The sequence below is a fragment of the Protopterus annectens genome, chromosome 3.part1 (genome assembly GCF_019279795.1).
Source record: "Protopterus annectens isolate FY-2018-M chromosome 3.part1, PAN1.0, whole genome shotgun sequence".
Classification (NCBI taxonomy): Eukaryota; Metazoa; Chordata; order Ceratodontiformes; family Protopteridae; genus Protopterus; species Protopterus annectens.
The window spans coordinates 1142402561-1142429697 of record NC_056732.1 but is presented as its reverse complement, the minus strand read 5'-3'; positions in this window follow the sequence as shown (position 1 = coordinate 1142429697).

The window sequence follows — 27137 nt, the reverse complement described above, 5'->3', positions numbered from 1 at the left end:
TAGACTACCACCTATGTGGTAGTTCATGGGTACTGAGTTTTTACCAAAAGGGATGACAATGCACTTTTTGGCACTGAGCTTGAGGCCATGGCTTTGACACCAGGCATCTGTCTCAGTGAGGCCCTTTTGTAGGATGTCCACATCTTTTGGAGTTTTGATTATGGCTCCTAGTTTGCAGTCATCTGCGAACTTCATCAGCCAAAGGCCTTCTGTGTTGGCCTGTACTTCAGAGAAGTAGATACCAAACAGGAGAGGACCCAGGACTGAACCCTATGGTACTCCACTTGTCACTGGTCTGAAGTTGGATTTGTAGTCTGCTACTTTCACAGTGTGGGTTCTGTCAGTGAGCCAGTTGGCAATCCATCTTGTGACATTGGGATTTATACCTAGTTTAGTGAGTTTATCTATAATTCCAAAGTGGGGGATGGTGTTGAAAGCCTTGGCGAGATCTAGATAGGCTGTGTGAACCACCTTACTCTCATCTACGGCTTTGGTGACTGCTTCATAGAAGTCTATCAGGTTTAGGAGACATGATCTGCCTTTTACAAACCCGAACTGGGTGGGATCCTGAGTTTGGAGATTACCAGTGTCATTGTTTATAAGTTCCATGATGATACGCTCCATAGCCTTGCAGACCAGGCTCGTTAGGCTAATGGGGCAGTAGTTTCTGGGGTCTGTGGTGGCTCCCCCTTTGTGGAGTGGGATAACTGTTGCTGTGCACTATTCAGTGGGCACATAGCCTGAGGTGTGGCTATGATTGAACATGGTACTTAGGTGGGGTGCCAGTTCATTCTGTAGTTCATGTAGAACACAGCCTGGGATGTCATCGGGTTCCATGGATTGTGCTCTTGGCTTTGGATAGTGTGTTTTTTACCTGTGCAGCCGTGATTACAGGAACTTTGCATTCTTCTGGTATAGAGATGGGCCCTTTAGGGGATGACAGAGGGGTAAAGTTAGCACTGAACCTATCTGCCAGGATGTTGGCAATATCAGTTGGTTCTGTATATTTAGTGCCATTGTGCTGTAACTCAGAGCAGATCTGAGTGTTGCCATTGAGATTCTTGACATAGCTATAGAATGCTTTGTTGTTGTCTTTAGAGTCAGTGGCAATTTTGTTTTCATAACTAGCTTTGGAGGATTTTATGAGGGATCTCATCTTCTTACTGAGGCTGACCAGGGAGTTTCTCCAATCATGGGATTTTACTCTTTTTTGCAACAGTTTCTTTCTTCTGTTGTAGAGTTTGTTTATGGCAGAGGACCACCAGATTGGCTTCCTTTTTTTGAAGGATAGCATCTTGGTTCTGTTAGGGATTGCACGATCCATGCACTCGTGTAAGTGCTTATAAAGTGCATTTGTGTAGGATTCGGCAGTCATACCTCTATTGTCCGTCAGCATGGGTGTCGTGAAGTTTGCCACTTCTGTCTTAAGAAGCGTGAAGTTGGCTTTGGAGAAAGTTTTACTGTGGTTTCCCTAATGGGGGGTGGGGGAGGGATGTGGATGTCTAGGGTGATTAGCTTGTGGTCGGATCTGACCAATGAGGAATTGACCTCTGGTATGGAGCACCAGTTGCCCATGTTGGTAATAACCAATAAGGGTAGTCATATTGCTAAATTGTGTGCAAAACCCGGATTGAAATGGATCCATGAACTAACTGGTACTGAGTTGGCATTCAAGTTCTGTATCAGTGACCTTCACAGTATTCTTACTAAGAAAAGCAAGGTTAGAGATAAGGCAGTAGTTGTCAAGGACACTGTGGTCAAGATATATATTTTAAGGAAAGGATACACAAGGGCTTTCTTTAATGCCAAAATGATGACTCCAGTCCTAAGTCATTGGAATTGCAGAGTTATGGCTTAAGCCACAAGAGCCCTCAAATTACACTTCTTCCCAGGCTATGATTATGTTCTTGATACCAGACCAAGATTAAGGATAGGAGGAGGTGATCTCCTGCTTTTCAAGTCAGACATCAAATATACAACTCCTTGCTCAGAGTAAAGGCTCATCAAATTCTCTTCCAAACTGGTTACTAACACAAATTCACTCTCTATTTAACTCTACAATTCCTCTAGCTGTTGTCTAGCTCCCTTCTCCTGCTTCATTACAAACGTTTCATAACCTGCTCAAAGACTTAACCTCCTCTGTGTGGATCATCAAAAATCCCATTCTTCTTAGTGACTTTAACCTCAACTTCCTTGGTGTCAAACAAAACTGCGCACTTGAACTTCTCAATGTAGTTAATCTCACACAACTTTTCTCTAAACTCTCCAGGCCCAATCCTTCCTCATCACATCACACACACTGCTTGATCTAATAATCAGAGACAACTCCTCACATATTTCTTATATCGCTATCCACCATCCCAGCCTAATTGAACACTGTACTATAAGCTTCAACATCTACCTTGACTACAAAACCTTCCTTCCTTCCAAAACTCATTACATTCAGCCATAAATCTGAAGTAAACAGTACCAAAATAAAAATGTTTCTATCCTCTCACAACTGAACCCGTATTCTCTCCTCTGCAGAACTTAACAATGCTGCCTGAACTTTCCAAACCCGATATCCAACTTCTCTGTAATTTATAAGATTCATTCTTCTTTATCTTCACAAGATTGTACAAGCCCAAGAAAACACCTGTCTCACTTACAAACTCCTGAAAGGAAACTTCTGTTATTCTCTTTCCTCTGGCTTACTTAGAAAGCCCTCATCACATAACCTTAGATCTCAAAGACAATTAGGGTATGTCTTGGAAGCACCTAAAACCAGACTTCAGTGCTCTAACTAATCCCTTTCCATCTTTGGAACTAAGCTCTGGGGGATCTTCCCTCAAATCTTTAAGACTTCTTTAACTACTCTTCCTTTTAGGTGTAACTTAAGGAAGGTCGCACAGTAAAACTGCTGGTAAATGCTCTGCTTCAGGTCACATGACCCAATTTCACTAATCTACCACACATTTTCACTATAACATCTAACTCCTGGCACGGGGCTACTCTAACTGGTGTACATACTGCATATAGTGGTTTCTGTTCACTACCTTCTGAAATCAGTTGTTTTCTATTGTATATTAACTATTCCTTTGCTTTTAGTGTGCTCTGTAATTATGTAAATTATTTTTATTTTTTTCTTCTTGATCTGTGTTCACATTCTGATGCTGAAATTGGTCCATTGGGATCAGTGCTATTCCCCAGTAAACTGTATATGTATGTATGTATGTATGTATGTATGTATAAATAAACCAAGACCAGAAAATTAGCTGACAAGGCAAAGATACCAGACTGCAAGTCATAAGGTACAAGCTTGAGACAACCAACAAGATTTTATAATAATCTGGAATATCAAATACCATTCGAGAGAAAGGGTAGACCACATTAAAAAAAACTCTTAGCCCTATGGCATTGGAGAGAGTAAGATTTTACCTGATACTAGCAGTTTTGCTAGGGGAAAACAAGCAGCCAGTTCACATTGCAAAGGTATTACAGCTCAGTGAGTGGCAAGGCAGTCTGGACTGCACAAGCTGCCAACCACTCAGAAGAGTCAGTGGTCAGTTGGTTAGCTTATGTTGAGATCTTACTGGAGAGATAATATCTCCCTCCTTAAAAGTGACTTTAACCTGATATGAAGCATACAACCAACCAGACCTGACTCAAATCTGATGACTTAGTCTGTGCTTAATGTTCTTTGTGCTAGTAGACTGCAATGGCATGAAACTGTAATCCTTCCAAACAGTTTAAGCGAAACTATACTGAATAGTGCTACTAATAATTTAAAAAGCTAACATTTACCATATCCTGGATATTGGTTTGGCTTTGTTTCACCTGACACAGACCCTACTTTTTGGTGTCTTAGTAAATACTGACTGGCCACTCATTCTAGAAACTTCCAAACCAAAGGGTAAAAAGATCACACAGACAAAGCACTTTGTAAAAACTACAAGAAAAAAAAACAGCAAAGCTAAAGTCTTCACTGTGTAATGCCTTAAACCCCTTGTAGCCGAGGCCCATGAGATATATATATATATATATGTAAATAATGGTAATAATTTGAAATGTTGGGACCCGCTTCAGCAAGTCCTGAAACATGGAGACTAAATGGCTGAAAAAAACAGATTTACATATTCTAAGTCCAAGATATCCATTTCGTAGAATATTACCTTTTTTTCCAAGATATGGTGATTTCAGAGTATAAGTTTAGGGAGTGTGAGAGGATTGCCCTCCAACAAAAAAGACACTAAAAGGAGAAGCGTGATGTTCAAGATCTGCTCTTCTGCTACAGTTTCAATCTTTTTCTTTTTGCATTTTGAGTGACATTTCAATAGGGAGTCACAAATGCCTTTTTAAGGACATACCAATGTTTCAGCTACATAGCTTCTGAATGCCCATAACATTTTATTTTCACTTTTGTAAGTCCTTGTGGCACAATCAGGCCAGTAAAGCCAGACCCCAGTAGCTGCACATATGCTGTGTCCATTGGTATTCACTCAGGATTTATTGGCATGAATACAGATAAATCCCTGAAAGTACAGCTACACATCATTAAAACCTTCTAGGATAACATAAGAATGTCATTTGATCTCAACAAATGTGCAAAAGCAACATCTGAAAGTGGAAAACGGAAGAGTCGAGAAAATATAAAACGCGAAGAATGTGATCTAAAATAACCGGAGCAAGATGGAGTGTATGAAAAGGACAGCAGTACAGCATGAAATATGAGAGCAAAGTTCAGTAAAGAATATTTTAGAAGACTGAAACTTGTACTGAAAACTGCTTTACTTCAAGCTATAAATTCACTTGCACTTCCTATTTTAATTTACAGCTTTTAGTGATCGTCTGGTCCTAAAATGAGTTGGATAAGCTTGAAAGGAAAACAGGAAGACTGCCTCATGGTCATCAAATGTTTTTCAAGGAGTTTGCTAGGATTATATATTCCTCAGTCAGAAGGAGACCTGGGCCTCCTTGAAAATGATTGCATGTACAGTGGATAAAAAAAGTTTACACACCCCAGTTAAATTGCCAGATTTTTGTGATATAAAAAAATTAGACCACAATAAATCATTTCAAAACTTATCCTACCTTTAATGTGATCTATGACCTGCACAATTCGATTGAAAAACAAACAAATTTGTTGGGGGAAAAATATAAAAAATAAAAAATGTACAATAAGCTGGTTGCATAAGTGTGCACACCCGTAAACTAATAGTTTGTTGAAGCACCTTTTGATTTAATTACAACATTCAGTCTTCTTGGGTAGGAGTCTATCAGCATGGCACATCTTGACTTGGCAATAGTTACCCACTCTTCTTTGCAAAAGCGTTCCAAATCTGTCAGATTGCGAGGGCATCTTTTGTGCACAGCCCTCTTCTGGTCACCCCACAGATTTTCTCTTGGATTTAGTTCTGGGCTGCGGCTGGGCCATTCCAAAACTTTAATTTTCTTCTGGTGAAGCCATTCTTTTGTTGATTTGGATGTATGCTTGCGGTCATTGTCATGTTGAAAGGTGAAATTCCTCTTCATCTTCAGCTTTCTAGCAGATGCCTGAAGTTTTTGGGCCAAAAGTGACTCGCATTTGGAATTGTTCATAATTCCCTCCACGTTGACTAAAGCCCCAGTTCCAGATGAAGAAAAGCAAACCCAAAGCATGATACTGCCACCACCATGCTTCACAGTGGGGATGATGTTCTTTTGGTGATGCGTAGTGTTGTTTTTGCGCCAAATGTACCTTTTGGAATTGTAGCCAAAAAGTTCAACCTTGGTATCATCAGACCATAACACTTTTTCCCTCATGCTTTTGGGAGACTTGATGTATTATTTTGCAAATTTTAGTCAGGCCAGGATGTTCTTCTGTGTAAGAAAAGGCTTCTGTCTTGCAACCCTACCCCATAGCCTAGACATATGGAGAATATGGAAGATTGTTGTGACATGTAGTACACAACCAGTACTTGCCAGAAATTCCTGTAGTTCCTTCAGTGTTGCTGTAGGTCTATTGGCAGCATCCCTGACCAGTTTTTGTCTTGTCTTTTCATCAATTTTGGAGGGACATCCAGTTCTTTGCAACATCACTGTTGTCCTATATTTTCTCCACTTTTTGATGACTGTCTTCATTGTGTTCCATGGTATATCCAATCCTGTGGAAATTTTTGTACCATTCTCCTGAATTATACCTTTCAACAATGAGGTCCCTTTAATGCTTTTTAAGTTCTCTGCTAACCATGGCTTTTGCTGTAGCAGGCAACTGAATAAATGTCAGGAAAATCCTACTAGGACAGCTGAACTTTATTTGGGGTGAATCAGAGTCTCTTTAATTGATGGCAGTTTTGTACCCAAGAAGATTGAATTCTGTAATTAAATTAAAAGGTGCTTCAACAAAGTATTAGTTTAAGATTGTGCATGCTTATGCAACCAGCTTATTGTATATATTTTATTTTTTATATTTTTCCCCCTAACAGATTTGTTTGTTTTTCAATTGAATTGTACAGGTTATAGGTGACATTAAAGTTGGGAAAAGTTCTGAAATTATTTATTGTGGTCTCATTTTTTTATATCACACAAAATGACATTTTAACAGGAGTGTGTACACTTTTTATACCCACTGTATACATCAGTGATTATGGGATTTGCACGCATACATATTGGCTTCACTAAATCCAAACACACTGAAGGTTTTAAAACAAGAAGAAAATAAGTCTAAGATGACATCTTTGCTTAGGTTAACAGAAGCCTTTAGGAAAAGATCAGGTATGGAATTCAAACTAGAAGTGGACAAAAAGCAGGTAGCAACAGAAAATTCTAAAAAGCAAAAGATAAAAGAACATGATTAGAAAAAGAGAAAAGAGAAGTGGAAAGCCCGCAATTACAGTGGGAAGTACATACATGTATTGAAATGGCAAGATATTGATCAAGAGTTGATGCCCATGTGACTCGGGTCAAGTAAAGTTAAACCAAAAGATGTTAGGTTAATAGTGGCAGGTTAAGATAGGGGACTATGTACCTGGTGGTTCACAAAATCCATAGAAAAGGTAGAAGATGCAGAAAACATAGGTTTTGCAGTGCAGATCTATAAAAGTCATGGCTCTTGTTGCAGGTTTCAATATACTTAAGCTATAAATCTGTATACTGAAAGACGTATCAATGTGACAAAGTTGTTACACTGGAAACTCCATAAACATTACGATATACAGGTAGCTGAAAGGCACTGAAATCAGGAAACACAAGGGATTACTGAAAATAATGTAGTAGTGATCACATGGGATTATTCCATTCTAGCAGCTAGGAAGGTAGGCACAAACAGACTGGACTGTGTAATGCGAGAGAAAAAGACAAAAGCAACATTAATATTGAAATTGTTATTGCGTTGGTGGTGCTGCGGTAGCATTGTCGCCTCACAGTAAGACGCTGTCCGGTTTGATTCTCAGCTAGAGCATCTTCTACGTGGAGACATGCATGAATGGGTGTACCTTCATTGAAGGTCGTGCGTCGGCACGTAAAAATCAACTACCAATCATTAGCGGACCGGAGTTCTGCTGTGGCGACCCCTAACCAGAAAAAGCCGAAAGACACAAACAAACAAATATCCAACAATTATGCTATCTTATGAACTGAAAGACTCACATTTGTTAAACATCAAGGCATGCAAGCAGAAACTAAATCTGTGTGGAATAAGGATTCATTGATATATTTCCAGATGTGGTAGAAACAACTGGGCTAATAAAAAAAGAACTTTCAAACACATTTACAGAGGCTACTGATTCAAGAAACCCCCTTATGAATTGATGAAAGAGCACTCACAGCAAACCTCAACTATTGAAACAAAACTGATTTTATGAACTTTAATTATCTCCTGACTTAGGATTGGGATCCACTCCCACTGACATGTGCAAAAAAAACTAAACATTTGGTGACTTAAAAAGCTAGAGTCCCCCCCCCCCCTTCATAAAAGAAACGTCCATCTTGTTTACATATATTATGTCTCCTTCCCAAGTCTTGCCCTTCACATGGTGGAGACTTCAACAAGAAGTGCTCGTAAAGACATTCACTTCATGGAGAGAGAGAGTCCACAGATCAGAAGGAAATTTATATGATCTTGCTATTCTCACAACGTAGGGAATAAAAGGATTACTATGGGCAGTGCAATAGGCAATCATCACTGGAGGTAGATGTAAACAAGTACCTAACTGCTTACTAAATAAATAAACTAGCAGACAAACTAAGTAAAATTAAACAATTACATACATGCATACATATATGCATGCATAATCAAACAAAAAATAACTCTTGGAAATTATCCAGATTCCATATCTCCCTGGTGTAAAGAAACTGAAAGAAAAGTTAGACATACCCCTATGTCACACAGTTCAAGGATTATTTGATGGTGGGTGTGGTTACTTTGGAACCTATAACTTAAGATAATAAATAGCTTAAAGAGTCTACTTTATTTTATAGCTTTATTATTCATGATACATTAGTACTGGACAAGAAGCAGAATATTTCCATAGATTCTCAGTTTATGTCAGACTTTGGGTTAACCCATTTCACATGGCATTTTTAGAGGAAAAGTAGCCAACTAGTATTTCTACTGGTTCTTTATAATTTCTATAAACACATATCAGGCCTGGCATCCAATAGTATAGGAGTACAGGTTCTATTTTATGCCTTCATGTCATGTGGTCCCATCTTTCTGCTTGCTTCATAGTCCACTAGCATTGGACAAATAATGTCATGGTCCTTATCATCTTCTGCCAGAAGATACTGTGTTTGATATCACTAGTAGTTGTCAACTTCTCTAGAATTAATTTACTTAAAAACATGTTCCATTTTGCTTCCCCACTGAGCAGTCTTACACAGTTGTTTGTAATCAAATGTTCATTTCATATTTAGGAGGGCAGAATTTTACATCATCTTGTCTGTCAATCACCTATGACCTTTTGAGTATTAATGTTCCTATGTGGCTAATGTTACATTTCTGAACACTATTTTCTGGAAAGAAGTGTGTAACATGCCATTTAGCAGATTGTTCTTGAAGCTGACCAAGCCAGACCCACCATGCCTTCTTATCTTTATCTATAAAAAATTGGCTAAAGACAGCTACAGACACAGACCTTGGCTCTTATAAGGCAGGAAAAAAACATAGAAGCACATTTTGCCACTGGATGTCAGAGAGAGGAAGATCCAGTTGGAGTCAATGTGCTGGAAGATCTTCATGTAGGACCTTCACAAAATACTTTTATTGCTTACTCCTAATAGTATGTAATGATATTTACAAATACTTCCTGCTGAAGAGGCTGCAATAGTAGAAGTTATAGGAAAGACAGAAAATGTCTTAGCAGGAATACAGGGCAGATTTAATATGTGACAAATTAATTAATTCACTACAAAGCGATGCAGTAATGGTCTGACTACACAGTTCAAGGAAGGACTGGGAAGTAGCAGAAGAATATATAAATGATGCATACGTGAATGCATCTCAGATTACTTCAAGAGAAGAGTGTAGTGAAAATGAAGCCAATAAAGTAGGAGTTATGATGAGGTATACTGGAAGAGGCACTGTTGATTTAAAATGAGACGTTAATAATCCTCAGTACAGAGACTTGATAAGACCACATCTAGAGCACTGTTTGCAGTTATAGGGACACAAATGAGAAGTTAGATAGATAAGACTTACACAGCTCTAATGAGGGCAGCAAACATGGTGTATGGACCACACTTATGGTAATAGAAATGTAGCCCACCCACAGGTGTAGCTGAAGAGATATGGGTTCACCCTCTTCCCCAGAACTCAACAGAAGAAGGTCTTGACATTCAAACATGCATGAAGAAGGCAATATCAATGAGCAGTAAAGCTTTATAATGCAGCAATACAAACACGGGAAAAATGCAATGTCATTAAGCAATAAAAGAGTCCTAATACAACAGTAAATATATGAGAAAATGCAATGTCATTGAGCAGCAAAATTCTTGAAGGCAGCAGTACTAACACGAGCAAAATGCAATGCCATTGAACAATGAGGATTTATAATGCAACAATACAAACATGAGAAAATGCAATGTCATTCAGCAGTAAAGATTCTTTAAGGCAGCAGTACTAACATGGCAAAATGCATTATCATTGTACTACTCAACTTTCCACAGCCCACAAACTGTGCTACCTCCCTGACAAAATCACCATACTACAGGATCTAATGCAACTCTACACCACTACCTGAGTCTTAAAATCAACAGACCAAAATCTCATAAATGTCATCTAACATAAGAATGAAGCAGGTAAGACTGTTTTTGCCTGTACAATAGCAAAAACCTGGAACTCACTTCCAAATCACATAACTTCTACAAGTTCTGCTCCACAATTTAAGAAACTACTGAAAACCCACTGTTTTAACAATTGGCTGTGTCCATGTGACTTCCCAGGCTAATCCACTACATTGCAGTGAAGCAAGGATTCTGCCAAAGATCACCTAGCAGTGCCTAACCTCTGAATAGTTATTCTTAACTAACAATGTTTTATTCCGATGGTATTGACTTGAATGTTTGTGAAGAAATGTTAAATGCGTTCCTATATACTATTTGTATGCCTTAAGAATACAGTGATGTATTTTTACATATGTTTGTGAAGAAATGTTAAATATGTTCTTATATAAAATTTGTATGCATTAAGAAGACAGTGTTGTATTTTATAAACTGTATTTGTTAGCATTGTTTTAAGTGGAGCTTTTCTCCCCAGGTCTCCGCTGAAAATGGACCTGTGCCCTGTTGGACTTTCCCAGTCATCAAATGTAAAATAACTAAAATAAAATAAAATAAATAAAATAAAGATTTATAGTGCCGCAATACAAATATGAGAGAATGCAATGTCATTCAGCAGTACTAACACCCTCTTCCCCCTTGATCAATTCTAAACAGACCAACTATGAAACACTATTATACCTTGTTCACTAGCCAGTGACTACTTACAGTCTTGCTGCCGGCATGATGGGGCCCAAGTTGTCGCTCATATAGAACCCAGTTATTTGTAATCCACAAAGCATTAAAGTGGGGGGAACCACAATCTTATAAAAATATAAAATGATGGCTAGAATCTCTCACCACTCCGTCGAGAATATCCTAGTGACCAGGCGCCGTGGTTCCTCTGATGAGAAAAGTAGAAAATTACCCACCAGAGCTCTGGTAATCATCTATAGCTTCTCGGTACTAGGCCCAAGGGAACTCCTTTCCTTGCTGAATCATAGCAGGCATGGAACTACTGGTTTCAGATTTCTCTCCTGATTCCACAAAATACCATATCCAGGATTTCAGCAAGAGACAGACACAATCTGCTACTTCACTTCCCTGTCCCAAAATACTAGAAAAGAAAATACAGTCATGCTGCAAGGCCCTTTTTCCCTTCAGCTACGTGTTTCAGTCTTCCCTCTTTCAGCTAGTCTCTTCCAGAATCCTCTTTCGCTTTTGAAATTGTCTTTTATATTCCTGAAAAGGAGCTCCACCTTGTGGTGTAATGGAAAATTACTGTCTATTGCTTCTACATGAAATACAGTGGGAGCTACAGAAAGAAAAACTAAAACAGATTAAAATGCATAACTTTGAGAAACAATGAGGGATATGACAAAAATCTTGCAGTTCCTCAAAAGATCCACAAACCCCATCTTTGTAAGATGTTTGATAGAAACATATCGAAAGAAGGAGAAACAGCATGAGGAAACAAGGTAGACAGTCAGGGTAGATATAAGGAAGTATTATTACATGGAAAGGCTGGCAGTCATTAGAGTAGACTTTCTTAAGGTGAAGGAAGATAAAAAGCATTGACTGAGTTTCAAAACACATTGGACATGCCGAACAGAATGTCTGCTATTACTGGAGGATAGCAGTTACATAACTACAGGCCTGTAGTTCATTTATAAATGCATAGACTAGACAGGTCATGCAGTTTTTAATTCTCATTAGAATCCATACTCTAATTTTCTGACATTTCTTCTTTCACATACATCTGCTATTCTAAGGATTCATGCTATCATATTCTTAACTGTTCCCTGTTTCTGGAGAAGGAGGATTATGTAAGCCTATTGCTGCCTCTGTCAGCAGTGGCAGTTTCCATTGTGTCCCAACAGCTGTTGTTCCCTTTCTTGCTTACTCATTTGTTCTGTTACTTTAATGTTTCCTTTACAAAAACATTCCTCTATTAGTTCTAGCATGTCTGTTCTCCTGTAAACCATACAGCACAATATGGAATATGTCCCATTCAGGATTAATAGCGTTTCACCCGTCTGTAAATTTGAAAATATCAATGCACCATCCAGATTTCTGATTAGAGTATGGAGAATGCTTTTTATTATAGGTTCATAGGTATATACTAAACTAACAACCACCAGGATCTTTATCATCCTAGTCATACAACCCAATCCAACCCAACTGTGTGTATATGAATCATGGGCATTTATTAGTAGGGGGTATGGTACTCATGAAGTTTCTAAAGATCGTGTAGGGGGATATGTTAATTTGGACATAGTTACCCTTTGCCTCTGTCTGTTGGAGACAGGGAGACTGGACCTAGGATGAATTTCTGTTTTCCTATCCATTGGTTAAGGTTACACATAAATAGGGTTAGAGATAGACTCTGCTTCACATGGAAGGGGAGCCTATTCCAGACCATGTGGATCCTCTGACACACATATTTGTCTCAACAACATGTCCTATTTATGTCACAAGTAAAATATAAATCTTGTTTCTAGTGATTCTGATGTTGTCCATTTCATAGAACTGGAAAAGGTCCATCAGAGCTGGATCCAATGATGCCTTGTATAGAAGGCATAGATTGCCTTTCAGTAACCTGTAGCACATGGATTATAGAGATAGGACTTTAAAGTGATCCATATAGGGCAGTGTGTTTACAATCTGGATTCTCCTAGTAAGGAATGTTTTTGGACATTCTAACTGTTGCATATGTCTGATAAGGTATATGCTGAAGGAAGCATTATACTCAATGCTGGGTTTGATAAGGACTGAATAGAATAGTACTATGACTTCCTTGTACATGGATGCCATGCCTTTACTTATAAGATAGTTGACATAGAATGATTTTCCTGCTGTTGGCCATATGTTCATAATAAGCCATATTACTGTCTACATATGTTCCCAGATCCCTGACTACTGGGTCAACATTTAGGATGGCATTATCAATGGAGTAATTAGCCTGGGTAGCCATTTTCCTAAAAGGCACTATGATGTATTGCATTTTAATCCATCACTTTGACACCAGTCATTTGTTTGTGTTAGGCTCTCTTGTAAGATGTTTGTGTCATGGGAGGCACCTACGATAGCCCTCAATTTGCTGTCATCTGTGGACTTGGTCAACCAAAAGCCCTTGATATTATCCTTTACCTCTGAGAAGTAGATACAAAATAGGAGTGGCATCAGCACTGAGCCCTGAGGTATCCTGCTGGTAACTAGTCACTTAGTGGAGGTGGCCTTACCAATCCTAATTTTCTAGGTCATCTCTGTGAGCCAGCTGGCAATCCAGTAAGTTATGTAGGGGTTTATCCCCAGTTTGGTGGGTTTGTCTACCATACTTGAGTGGAGTAATGTATCAAATTCCCTAGCCAGGTCCAGGTAGGTGGCATGCACCATTTTCCCCTCAGCCATTTCCTTGGTGATCTTCTCAAAGATGTCCTCCTGGTTTAGTAGGTATGACCTTTCCTTGATGAAGGCAAACTGGGTTGGGTCCAGTGTCTGAAGGTTTCCTATGTCTTTGTTGATCATTCCCATAATAATCTATTCCATGGCTTTGCTTATTAGACTAGGCAGACTAATGGGTCTGCTGTTTTTGGAGAGTGTTGATGGTCCACCCTTGTGAAGTGGGATAATTGTTGCAGTCCCCCATTCTCATGATACAAAACCTGTTTTGAGGCTGTAGTTGAAAAGTGACTTAAGTAGTACTGATATGTCATGTTTCAAGCTATTTAGTAGGCATCCTGTGATATTGTTGTGGCCCACTGAGGCTGTGTTTTTAGCTTTAGCGAATGCCACCAGGACCTGATCCCTGCTAATAGTTGGAGGAATTGTTCTAGTAGATATTATTTCTTATGCATTGCCCATATTTGACATGTTTATGTATGTATTTCCTTTGTCTGTTTACTGGAGTTTAAGTTACTGATGTTTCCAATATAATGGCTGACTTAACATTGTGTCTGTCTTTACCTAACTTTTTGGTGAAGGGAGGCAAAGCTCTGGTTAGTCAGCAGTATTGGAGCTGAATGGTCTGGAAATGAATGACCAACACTGGTTCACCCATCCCGGAGGATGTATGACAGCTTAATCCATTGCAAGGCTAACACAGGGCAGAGATCATATCTCCTAGCAGTGCAGTTCAAAGGCCAGGAACACATACCCACAAAGCAGTATGAATGCTGTAGCAGGCGCATAGGCATGAACAATAGCATGCATGCTCATGGAGGCCTGTGTTATAGGAAGAATAATAAAATAAAAAATAAAAAAACTGATGTCTGTCTGAATGATGGCCTTCCACAGCTAGGTTTCACACATAGGGAATGTATGGGACAGTCTGGTCAGAAGATGGCTGGTGGTTGACAGGCAAATCATAGAAAAACATTAGGAAAAGTTTTGTGCCTCTCTTCCATATTTTTTGAATTATTAAAACATAGGTATTGCTTGTATTGTTAATAAGGTATGTAAAAATGTCATTTAAAGGCTTGCTCTCTTCTTAAACAGATTAATACTGTTACACCAGTATACATGTACATTCTTCTAATGAGACTTCTGGTCATCAAGCAAAGCAGAGCCACACATTTTATATAGAGTGGCTGGTTGTTTGTTGAATCCAGTTTTCTGAAGCACATGCCTGCCTCCATGCCACAAACAACACCTACAATAATGTTATAAAAGGTTATTCTTGTCTAAGATTCCCTTCTGAATTCATTAGCTGGACTGGTTAGATCACTTTCTCACTCAGATTATTTTCGTCTGTATAAATAACAATATTATGTTCAGTGTAAATTTGTCTGTGATACAAAAACATTTCTTCTTATATCTGTGAATAATGGAACCAGTCAGGCACTTTATATCAGTCACTGCCTTTGCCTAGATACATATTCCTAACAAGTCCCCTAATATAAATATGTTCAATATCAGTGCAGTCTTATTTCTATGAAATACCCCAAAAACATTTTGCTTTTTTCTATCTCCTGTTAGTGCCTTCATTAAAGCATTAGTCTACATTAAGAATACTAAGGATTATAAGAAAGAATATAAGCTGAAAAGATGGACCTATGTTGCCTCCACCTCACCCTCATGCTCACGTTCTAACTTGTTATTTTAAATTTACCCTTACTCCAGAAAACCCTTGTGCATCAAGTGTAGGTGGTCCTTACTGCCCCTGAGGAGAAATTTTAGCACTGTGCAGAGATAAAAAAGGCCCTTTCTTGGGTCCTATTAATGTCTCGAGGGAGGAAGCAAAACTTTCTCTACCACGCCTTCCTGAAAACAGCTTCACCCCCGACAATGCAATTTGCCCCTTTATTGTATGTCGTGATTGCTTCTTGCTGAATTACTGTTATAGTTTGCACATGCTTGGCTTTATTTGCTTTTTTCTTATTTGCTATTGATTGTTTGCTTTGCAATTCACAATCTTCTGTCTTGTCTCGAGATATTTCTCCAGTGCTTATCAGTAGCTTGTGTTTTCCTTGCTGGCAATTTTTGACTGAAGTCATTAGTATCACTAGAAGCTTTATTATATGCAGCTGTAAAACAGATCTATACTTGATACTTAAGAAATTCTGATGTCTGTCAAACCCATGCATAATAAACTGTGGCTAGTTAAATGTAAGAATCATAGTGAACAGCATTACATGCCAGCACAGCCTTAAAGTATCTATTGTTTTCCAATCAAAAACATCAGAAACACCCCATGGATGTATTTATTTATCTTTTTTAATTTATTGGTATGTGTTAATCTAGGTGGTGGATGGCTCCAACATAACCTAGATAACACTTGGCATTTTGACAAAAGCCTGAATTACTCAGTTTTACCCACCGCTGAGAAGATAAGATACCTACCTATACACTCAGACTTGTCTCTTTTTTTTTGGTTTAGTAGATATTCTAAGTCCAAAGCCAACACATTCATACTCTTTTGGACAGAGCTGACTCAAAAATAACAGCTAGTTTATTTTCAAGCTAGATAAAAAGTAAGCAAAATAAAATGTAAAGAAAGAATTAAAAATATCAGTTGCCCAGTGCTTTTTGAATCAGAAAATATCAAGTAATGTATATGCAGCAGGAATCATTTGATGTCGTATTTGAATCTCCCTGCCATAAATACAATCAGTTGTTTCCTTTCTTACAGTGAAGAAACCTTTGAACTGCAGTCTCTGGTGTAGCATGTCAGAAAGTAATTCCCTTAACTTCAGTGTGTTATCAAGAAAGCCAGCAATCATAAATCTTTGACATACTATCATCATCATCATCATCTGTTTTGGTGTGATGCAGTTTCATGCTGCATACTAGAACATAGAGCACTTGCAGTTCTGAAAGCATAGCTTGTTTGCATATCAATATTTCAAAATATACCAGAGACAAAAACAAATGTTTTAGTTATAGAAAAAAGAGAGAGAGAGAGAGATAAAGAAGGAAAGGACAAAAGAATGAAAGAAAGAAAAAAAAAATGAGAGACCTACGATATAAGACTGGTAGTGTCACTACAAAGCAGTAAAAACTGATATTAGTATAAAAAATATGATGCTTTATACAAGTACAACAGAACATATGAGGTGGGAAGCAGATGGGTTACAAAAGAGAAGCATACCTATAGGTCACTGAAGTATTGGTGGTTAAAGAGTTTAGACTAAAAATTATATATCACTGTTTCATTGAAATGTGTTGCATTATACAAGCTGGTGGAGTCCTTTTCAAGAGTTGTTGCCATTTTATCCATTGCTGTGAACACCAGAGTTGGCATATTTAATTTAGGAGGTTGTACGAGCAGAGAATCCCACATGGGAGATAGAAGGGAGCTTCCCCCCCAGCAAAAATATTTTTTTCTTTTTCTTTTTTCTTTTAAGCTTTTTTAATTCACATTTTTCAGTGTTTAAATTTTGGTAAATGATGAGTGGAGAAAACATAACTGACTTGCATCTAGGTAAACCCAACAAACATGAGACAAAAAACTACGTGCTTCTTTCCTTCATTGAACTCAAAACATAGAGTAACCATTAATCCTTCTTTATTACTTTAGAATTCCTTCCATATCCTACTCACTGAGCATTTCCTGGCCTCCACTATCAGAGTTTCCTTCTCTCCCACACCCACACATTGCTATCCTTATCACCATACTCTTATTCTATACTGGGATTCTGGGATGTTATTTATTTCAACCATGTTATGTAGGTATTTGTTTTTTGCAGCACATCACATATCCAATATTCCTAACTCCCTTCCACTATGCCTTCAACCACCCCCACTAAAATATTCACGTTTAATCTGCTTTTATTCTTAACCTCTTTATCAAGACAGTATTCTTCAGTATTAATACATTCATCAAGAATACATTGCTCACATACACTGACGATGTCTCTCTGAAATTATTTGTCGCCTTGTTACCAGATTATATGAGACAGTTATGCAGCATGAATTTGCAATATTAGGTGGGGTTAACTGCTCCTTATAAAAATGTAGGGTACACTGATCTCAGCCTTTCCTTAACTGCTTATGGTAGTTATTTTCCAAAACATCATATTTTATACTGACAAAATGGAGGCATTTGTTATTTGTATGCCTGCTAAGCTTCCTTCACCAGATTCCTGTTATGGCGCTGAGATTTGTAGCTTATGTGGATAAAGCCACCATGGTAAATGTGTTGACAGGCTATGCCTTCAAACCCCACAACCAATATGTAGTATATTTGCTATGACTGTGCATTCCACTGTACTGAACAACAAACACCACCAGCCTTTCAATCACGTGGACAATTCCCCATTTTACTCCTTACTAGATATACCTAATAAAAGATGTCCCCCAGCACATTTCACCAGCTTGTGAAATGGTGCTTTGGATGTATTTCAGTCTGGCACAAACCCACTGCACATCATGAGCCTAGACCCTGTCTCACAGCTCTTTTGTAGCGACCTTACTTGGGCTTGTACACACATGCTCTTGTGCATATTGCCCTACACTGGGTATTTGTCCCAGCATGATAACAACATCTAACCAGCCATCATGTGACACATTTGGTGAGTACAAAGTTCAAAGGAAGTGTTTTTTACAATCTAACCAGTTGTCACATGCTGTTTGTAATGCAGTGATAAATCATGATTCCCATCCTCCTGCACCTTTCCCCCATTCCTTGTAAATGTTAAGCATCTGTCTGAAGGTAATAACACATTTTAGTTATTTATTTATTTCCAGTTTGATGACCGGGGATGTCCACTGGGCTCAGGGAGCCCATTTTCATTGGAGGCCCGGGGAGAAAAGCTCCATGTTACAAAGTTTAGACACAGATACAATATAGAAAAGAAGAACAATTTACAATTATGTTTCATGCTAGAGAGCAGGTGTAATTTCTTAGGTACATGTTACCTTTCGATACAGACAGTATTATTAATGAACAATTTACAGTTACATTTCATGTTAGAGAGCAGGTGTAAATTCTTAGGTACATGGTATAAATTTGATATTTACATTATGTACATATGTGCTGTAAATATGTACATTTACATGTGTACAATATGTGAAATATGTACATTTTACCTTCGTGCCTTCTTCCCTTCTATTAAAATATTCCTATAAGTAGGTAAGTATGCATTTAAATATATTACTCCTCCCTTCTATAAATATATTCCTAAATGTAGGTAAATATGCATTTAAATAATTTTCATTTGACCATTTGTTCATCATACTGTAGTACATATTTCTTTCTGCCACTTTTCCTGTATTTAATTTTGATTTCATTTTTGGCTGATAAAGGACAGTATTTTTAATTCACCTATTGTCGTGTAAGATGTCCTGAACTGATCCAGACTGCATATGTGTGCTGTTGCAATTTCTTTTACAACCTAAATCCCAGAATGGTGATGCTGCAGTCCAAAGGTATGACTAGTATTATGGGGGGGGGGGGGTCTGTCCCCTCCCCCTCCTCATTGCATCAGTATCCAAGTGCAGATGGCAAAAGTAAAACTTCCTGCTGCTTCCTTTGGAAGTCCAGTCTTGGAGTGAGATTGTGTTACAATGATTTGCTTGTTTAAATGTGTATGAGTTTTCAAACCATTAACTAGTGCAGATCTAAGAGGTGAGGGTGTTAATCTAACTGATGTAGGGCTTTTCATTGTTGGTTCATGTTAACACGATCTGTGCGTAGAATTTAGAGCCCACTTTAACAGGATTCATTCTGTGTTTTGACTGTCTAGTTTCTTTCCTGTGGTGTGATCAGTCGCCCTGCTCCATGGTGGCTTAAGGTAAATAACCTCTGCTGTTTTTATCAAGAGTTCTGTTCAGGCTCAAAAAGCTCTGTCTTTTAAAGGCACACAAAAAAAAGCATAAAATCCTGAATGTCATCAGCTTCTTTACTGGATATATTACTTTGAGAAATACTAGCCTCTGTGATCAGTGTTCTTCCTCGGTAAACGAATTTAAAGAAAAAATACCAACACATTCATCAGTGATTGACTGTTTGATGCTATCTTGTCCTACTTTAGTTAAATATATTTTCTCAAAGGCTGACCTTTGTATATACTGGTGCGGTGCAGGGAGAGGTGATATTGCTATCTATACTACAAGATATATCAAGAACAATATCAACTGGATTTATTTTTTTTCCTTTTGCTTATAATCAGACTTGATGGGAAACAGAGTAGCACGTAATATCACACTGTGAGTTTTCTGAGCTCAAACTTCTGCTTCACCTGCTCACGCTACTGGGTTACATTTTAGGGGTGTTGCACTGCTGATATGTTCAAACTGCAAAGGTTTCTACAGATGGAAAGCACACAAACCCCTCCCTTAAAGATAACATACTTCTTCACCCCCCCTCTGACAATCTATGCAAGTGCTCCCAGCCAGTTTTGATTTCGCAAAACAGAGATCATGACATACACCTCATGAGTTTTGGGGGTTTACATTTGTTAATACCCCCTCCCATCTTGATCTGTTTTAAGTTCTATGTATTGTACTGTTCTGCATTTTTAACCTGTGGAAGTTTAACTGAACCTCTCTCCACGTTCTTCCGTTGTTGTCTCCAGTACCACGCTCTCCACCTTCTTTAACTGCATCCTGATTTTTTCTGTAATCTCTGGTTGTCAGCGTACTTCCTTCTGTACCTGTTGGACATACATTCTTTCTGCTTAAACCTAGTTCATATCATTCTTCCTGATAAGTTCCAGTCTCCATTGCAGCTACAGGATCTGCCATCATTCTTAGCTGTAGCATTTTCTGTTGTGTTTTTCATTATTTATAAATTCCAAAGCATGTTTTTTTTTCTGTCAGCAGTTATGCATTGCAGTTCACCTAACTATTTTTACCACATCCCATTTTCTATCCTTTCTCCCCATACGTTTTAGTCTTCTGATGCTAAACATGTCTTCACTTATCCTTCTTTGCTGTGCTGTTCTACATTTTATACTTTTTAAATTTTGTTATCTTCCTTTACACATGCTACAACACTGGGGTCATTGTCTTTTCGCACTTTGCAGTTTCTGTGCATTGATCGAGCACTATTATTTCTGAACCTTGAACCATAAAATTGAGAATCTCCTCTGTATTTCTCTAATAATATCCATAATCAGGAGGTCATTATCTTTTGGTAAAAATCAGGCTCTCCCTTTATATGGTGAAATGAAAAGACCAACAAATGTAGATTTCTGTACAAATGAATATAACTTGTCTGTTTTTGGTACAGTAGTCATATGTCATATTTTTTAACTTTCTGACTGTGTCCTTATGTAATATAACGGGTCTACCTGATAATACCAATACTCCAAAACAACAACAACGAAATAACCAACATGAAAAAAACGACAAAAAAAGAAAGTTCAAAAACACAAAACTTCACATGCCCGACAAATCAAAATCCTGACAATCAACAAAACAAATACCTTTCCCAAAAAAAAACACACAACACAAGCTCACCAAAAACCTTACAAACCTACACTAAACCTTACATACACAACTATCTATGCACTAACCTTAACCCAAACCCTAAGGTCCATCACTATCACACACTTACCTGACCCGCACCCTGACCCTAACACCCATCCCTATTGCACACTTACCTTAATATGTCAGTGTTCTCAGCATCGGAATTCTCAACTGTCGGTCTTCTCCGTTGTCGATCCTCTGGTGTCGTTGTTCTCGTCATTGGCATTCTGCACTTTTATCGTTTTCAGGTAGACCCAATATAACACAACAAACACTGCTGCATAATTCTAAAGTTAAAAAATGTATAAAAATGGACTCCAACGTACGAGCACATCCACTCATGCATGAATTGTGCCATCCCAAATAGAACCAAGATGTTCTCCTCCAAAAAAAAAGGAAGCCAATCTGGTGATACCTTGCCATAAACAAACTTTACAACAAAAGGAAGAAACTGTTGCAGAAAAGAGGAAAATCCCAGGATGCAAAAAACTCCCTTACCAGCCACAGCAAGAAGCTGAGATCCCTCATAAAATCCTCCAAAGCTAGTTACGAAAATAAAATTGCCAAAGATTCCAAAGACAACCACAAGGCATTCTATAACTATGTCAAGAATCTAAATGGCAATGTTCAGATCTGCTCTGAGCTGCAACAGAATGGCATTAAATATACTGATTCCAAGGATATTGCCAATATCCTGGCAGATCAATTCAGTGTCAACTTCATACTCCTCTCACCCCCTAAAACAGCTCATCTCAATACTGGAAGATTGCCAAAGTCCAGTAATAACGGACACACAAGTAAAAAACATACTTTCCAAAGCTAAGAATACAGCATCCATGGGACCAGATGACATCCCGGGCTGTGTACTACATGAACTACAAAATGAACTGGCACCTCACCTCAGTGTCATGTTTAATCATAGCCTCACCTCAGGCTTTGTGCCCACTGAGTGGCGCACAGCTACAGTTATCCCACTCCACAAGGGGGGAATCCACCTTAGATCCCGGGAACTACTGCCCAAATAGTCTGATGAGCCTGATCTGCAAGGCCATGGAATGTGTTATCATTAGAACTTATAAATAAAGACATTGGCAACCTTCAAACACTGGGCCCCACCCAGTTTGGGTTTGTGAAGGGACAATCTTGTCTCCTGAAACTGACTGACTTCTTCAAATCAGTCTCCAGAGCTGTGGATGAGGGTAAGGTGGTCCACACAGCCTATCTGGAACTCGCCAAAGCTTTTGACACCATCCCCCACTCTGGAATCATAGATAAACTTACTAAGTTGGGCATTAATCCCTACATCACTCGATGGGTTACCAACTGGCTTACTGATAGAACCCACACTGTAAAAGTAGCTGACTCTAAATCCAGCTCCAGACAAGTGACAAGTGGAGTACCTCAGGGTTCATTCCTGGAACTACTCTTGTTTAGCATCTACTTCTCTGAAGTACAGGTCAACACTAAGGGACTCTGGTTAACAAAGTCTGCGGATGACTGCAAACTGGGAGCCATTACTGAATCCCCAAATGATGTGGATACTCTACAAAAGGGCCTTACAGAAACAGATGCTCTGTGCCAGAGCCATGGGCTCAATCTCAATGCCAAGAAATGTATAGTTATCCCCTTTGGGATAAAACACGTACCCATGAATTACCACATAGGTGGCAGTACACTAAACACCGAAAGTATGATAAGAGACTTAGGGACACAGGTGGACAGTGGTCTCACCTTCAATAACCACATCGCCACAACAATCAGGAAATCCTTCTATGTGGCAAACCTTATCACTAAGCGCTTTTCATCCAGAAAAAAGGAGGTCATTGTCCCACTGTACTCATCCCTAATTAGACCTATTATAGAATACAATGTCTCGTTTGGTATGTACCTCTCAAGAAATCTGCAACAACTAGAAAGGCCATAGAAATACCCCACTAAAAGAATCACAGGCCTAAAGCAGATGCCCTACACTGACCTCCTTAAAAAACTCCAGCTATACTCTGTCGCATATCGTCTACTCAGAGGCGATGTCTGCTTAACATACAAAGCCATGTCAAACCCAGAGCTGTTGGACATGATACACTTAAAGAAATCCCAATCCCTCAGAGCCACATGCTCCAGGGATCTAAACCTTGTCATCACAATAAACAAAACATGCTGGAGGGATAGGTTCCTGTCCCAGAGACTCCCCAGACTCTGGAATAGACTGCCCATACATGTCAAGCAGAGCGCCTCTTTGGCCCTCTTCAACAGGAACCTTGACAATTGGATGGGAGAAAGGAAATTCACCCTGGGGATCACGTCAGTCGCCCTGCTAGACAGGGGTCCAGGGAAGTAAATAGTGTGGGAAGAAATAGCCAGGGAATTGTTATGGCTAGGCTTGTATAGGCCCTAGGGCCGATAGCCTAGTACCAGCCTATGAACCTATGAACCTATAAAAATATTCAATCACAAGTTTATTTTCCTTAGTTTATTCCTTTCTTCTAAACAGTCATCAAAACTGTGGGAGTATCATTCTATTTACTTCATATAGATGCATATACTTATCTCACATCAGCAACTTTCCAGTAAAAAACATTCACTCAGATAATAAAATACACAGAAATAAGTTGCAACTAAAAGTTTTAATAAAGCAAGATTTCAAAAACACATTTTTATATCTAAACAGTCATTCAAACCAAAGTGTATTTGCTACTTTCATTCCTTGATCTCTAATCTTTTGTTGTCATCTTTACCCAAGTCTCAAGGGTAAACGTTGTCTAACATGTAAAACATAAATTTCTTTAATGATTTAAAGTTTAAAGAATTCTTAAACAGGGTACTGTTGTAATGTTTAGTCTTAGCAGCATACATATGGTCACTAATTCCCCCAGACAGCCTCCAGTTAGACTTTCCCATATAAAAAACATGACATGAAAATTCAAGGAACAAAACACATAACTAATTGGATGTTACAAGTTTATCTTTCCCTACTTTCAACACTAACAATGGCTTCATTCAAACCTATGAGTGACAGCTGTTTATTAATCACTTACAGCCACTCAGGAAAATGAAACCCATATCTTTACTTGTAATGTGATATGACTGAACAGAGAGCAGATAGTGCTTCTCTGGATGACGTTTCAAATGATCACCATTCTTACCAATAAAAATAAGTATATTAGTGGCATCTCAACAGAGCAGTATGTAATATCATTAAAATGAGTGACCATCACTCCAGAATGACCATCACATCAGAACAGTAAGTTACATAAATATAAGAACTGGTATCACTCCAGAACAGTAAGTAAAATCATTAAAATGAGCAACTATCACTCCAAGACAGTAAGCAACTGAACTATAATGACTGACCATTGCTTCAAAATAATAAAATAAATGCAATAAGTGACCATCATTCCAGCACAGCAAATAATTAAACTGTAATAATGCTGTGCTGGATTTGAATATAGAGAAAAGGAAATGCATGGTAGACTTCTGGTCTAAATCACAATGCCCAAACAGAACAAAACAAGATATCTACTTGAAATGCATGAAGGCTTTCTGATGGTCGTTTTCTGGAAGATTTCATGTTATCAAATATAGTCTTTGCTCACTGGGGGTGACTGAAAGCCTAGATAATATATAAAACAACATAATACAAGTAACTGAAAAAAATAAAATGAAATTGAGAATACCCCAAATTATAAATCAATAGGAGGATAATAATAAGAAAATCCCTAACTCCACTCATGATGGCCCGATATTCAAGTAGTGTTACAGATGCTGGTGGGGCCTAGTAAAGGAGGATAGAAGTAAATGGCCTATGCCAGTTCACTCATCTGGAGTAAGGCAGACAGGTTAGTTTACTGCAGTGGTGCCACCTGCAGGAATGTAGGTGAATCACTGCAGTATAACCACCTAGTGTGTCCAAGAAACAAAAGGTGTGCCACTTGCTCTGCAAACTGCTTATGTATGAAAGTGCATATGCAGCTCCCCAGACAGCAATAGTGGAGCTCAAAGGCTGCTGGGGGTGGAGCATAGGACAGTTTACAGGATCTGTAGACTTGCCTGCTCCAAAACACCAGACTCTTTCCTTTTGTAGGGAATGAAGAGCCAAGGGGTTCTTACCCCAGTGGAGGAATAAATGGATCAATTAGGTGCAGGAAGGGGAGTCATTACACTAATCATGTAGACAGGAAAAAAAAGAAACACACATACTATATGAGCAGTAGACTGTAGTCTGCAGTAAAACATGAACTTGATTAAATTAATTGCTGCAACTGGAAATTCTAGAAATAATGAAGCTGTAAAGATTATTATTAAAAAATATTTCAAGATGATGCTATCTTTTAGTATGAGCCAAAGGTCAGAGCTGTTATTAATAAATTAAAACATTATCTTTTGAAAATTCAGTTTTTAATATTACCCATGTTCTGCTCAAATCGAATTTATTAGTATAAATTCTGAAAATGTTCAGAAAAAACAAATTGTTATTCTGTAATAGCTGGCAATTGAATCCAGTGTTTGACTACAAATTTAATCCTAAAATAAGCTTAACTCATCTTCATTTACTATTTTTGAACTGATAGAGATATATGCCATAATGGGTAGATTGTTAATGTGGGGCTTTGTATACTGGTTAAAGTGTTTACCTCACAAACACAGGATTCAATGTTTAATTCTCACCTTTGAAAAGGAATTTGGCAAGGCTTAAAATGGTCCAAAAGGACAGCTAGTCTAGTAATTACCTCTGAAACACAGACAGTCAGAAACAAAAATACTGAGCATACAAGTCAAAAATAGCATATCATATAAAAATCTCCATGAAAATGAAACATGCAATAGGTTACCTTAACTGCTAAACCATTTGTCAATATAAATACATATATATATAACTAAAAAGTCATAGCTTTAAATGGACCGTCCCCAAATCCATTGATTTTTACATTTAATTTAAAACATTTATAGTTTAATTTACATAGAATTATTCACTAGGTTTGCATTTATTTTACTGACATGTCAAGAGTAATCTATACTACATCTTCCTCATGCTACAGCCATCACAATATTCTATCTGCATTTTCCCCCAGCTAACCAATAAAAATATTTAAAGTGAATACAAGCATTTATGTGTCTGGGGGTAGAATCCTCATAACCACTAATAACCATTAGTTAGATATGCTAATTCAATGGTCACACAAACTGTGTCCAAAGTGAAACTCAAATGAATCAGCTGTAGAAAACAAAATAACAGACATCAATACAGTACAGCTAAGTAGCACTTCACTGGAATGCATGTTAGAAATTAGTTAAAACTGGATTTCAATTACTCTTGATATGATAGATCCTTCTATGTATTTATTTAAAAAAAACACATCAGAATTTGTTTTCAATTTTAATTTGTTTATATCGTGGTAGCAGGTTGATTTTTATCTCATTTTAATGTCTATTCCTTCTAAGATGTTAGATGTTTGACTGGAATGCAGAAATCTCTTAGCAAATACATTTTAACAAAGTCAATAAAACAGAACAGAATCATAGAAACCACAAGAAAATTTGGCCATGTGACCATTTACTCCTTACCAGTACCCAGAACAGAATCAGAGAAACCACAAGACAGTTGGGCCATGTGCCCATTTACTTCTTACCAGTACCCAGAATAGAATAATAGAAACAGCAAGACAATTGGACCATATGTCCATTTACTCCTTACCAGTACCCAGAACAGAATCATAGAAACCATAAGACAACTGGGCCATGATTTCATTTACTTTTTACCAGTACCCAGAACAGAATCATAGAAACCACAAGACAATTGGGCCATGATTTCATTTACTTTTTACCAGTACCCAGAACAGAATCATAGAAACCACAAGACAATTGGGCCATGTGTCCACTTACTACTTACCAGTACTCAGAACAGAATCATAAAAACCACAAGACAATTGGGACATGTGTCCATTTACTCCTTACCAGTTCCCATAACTGAATTGTAGAAACCACAAGATAATTGGGCCATCTGTCCATTTACTCCT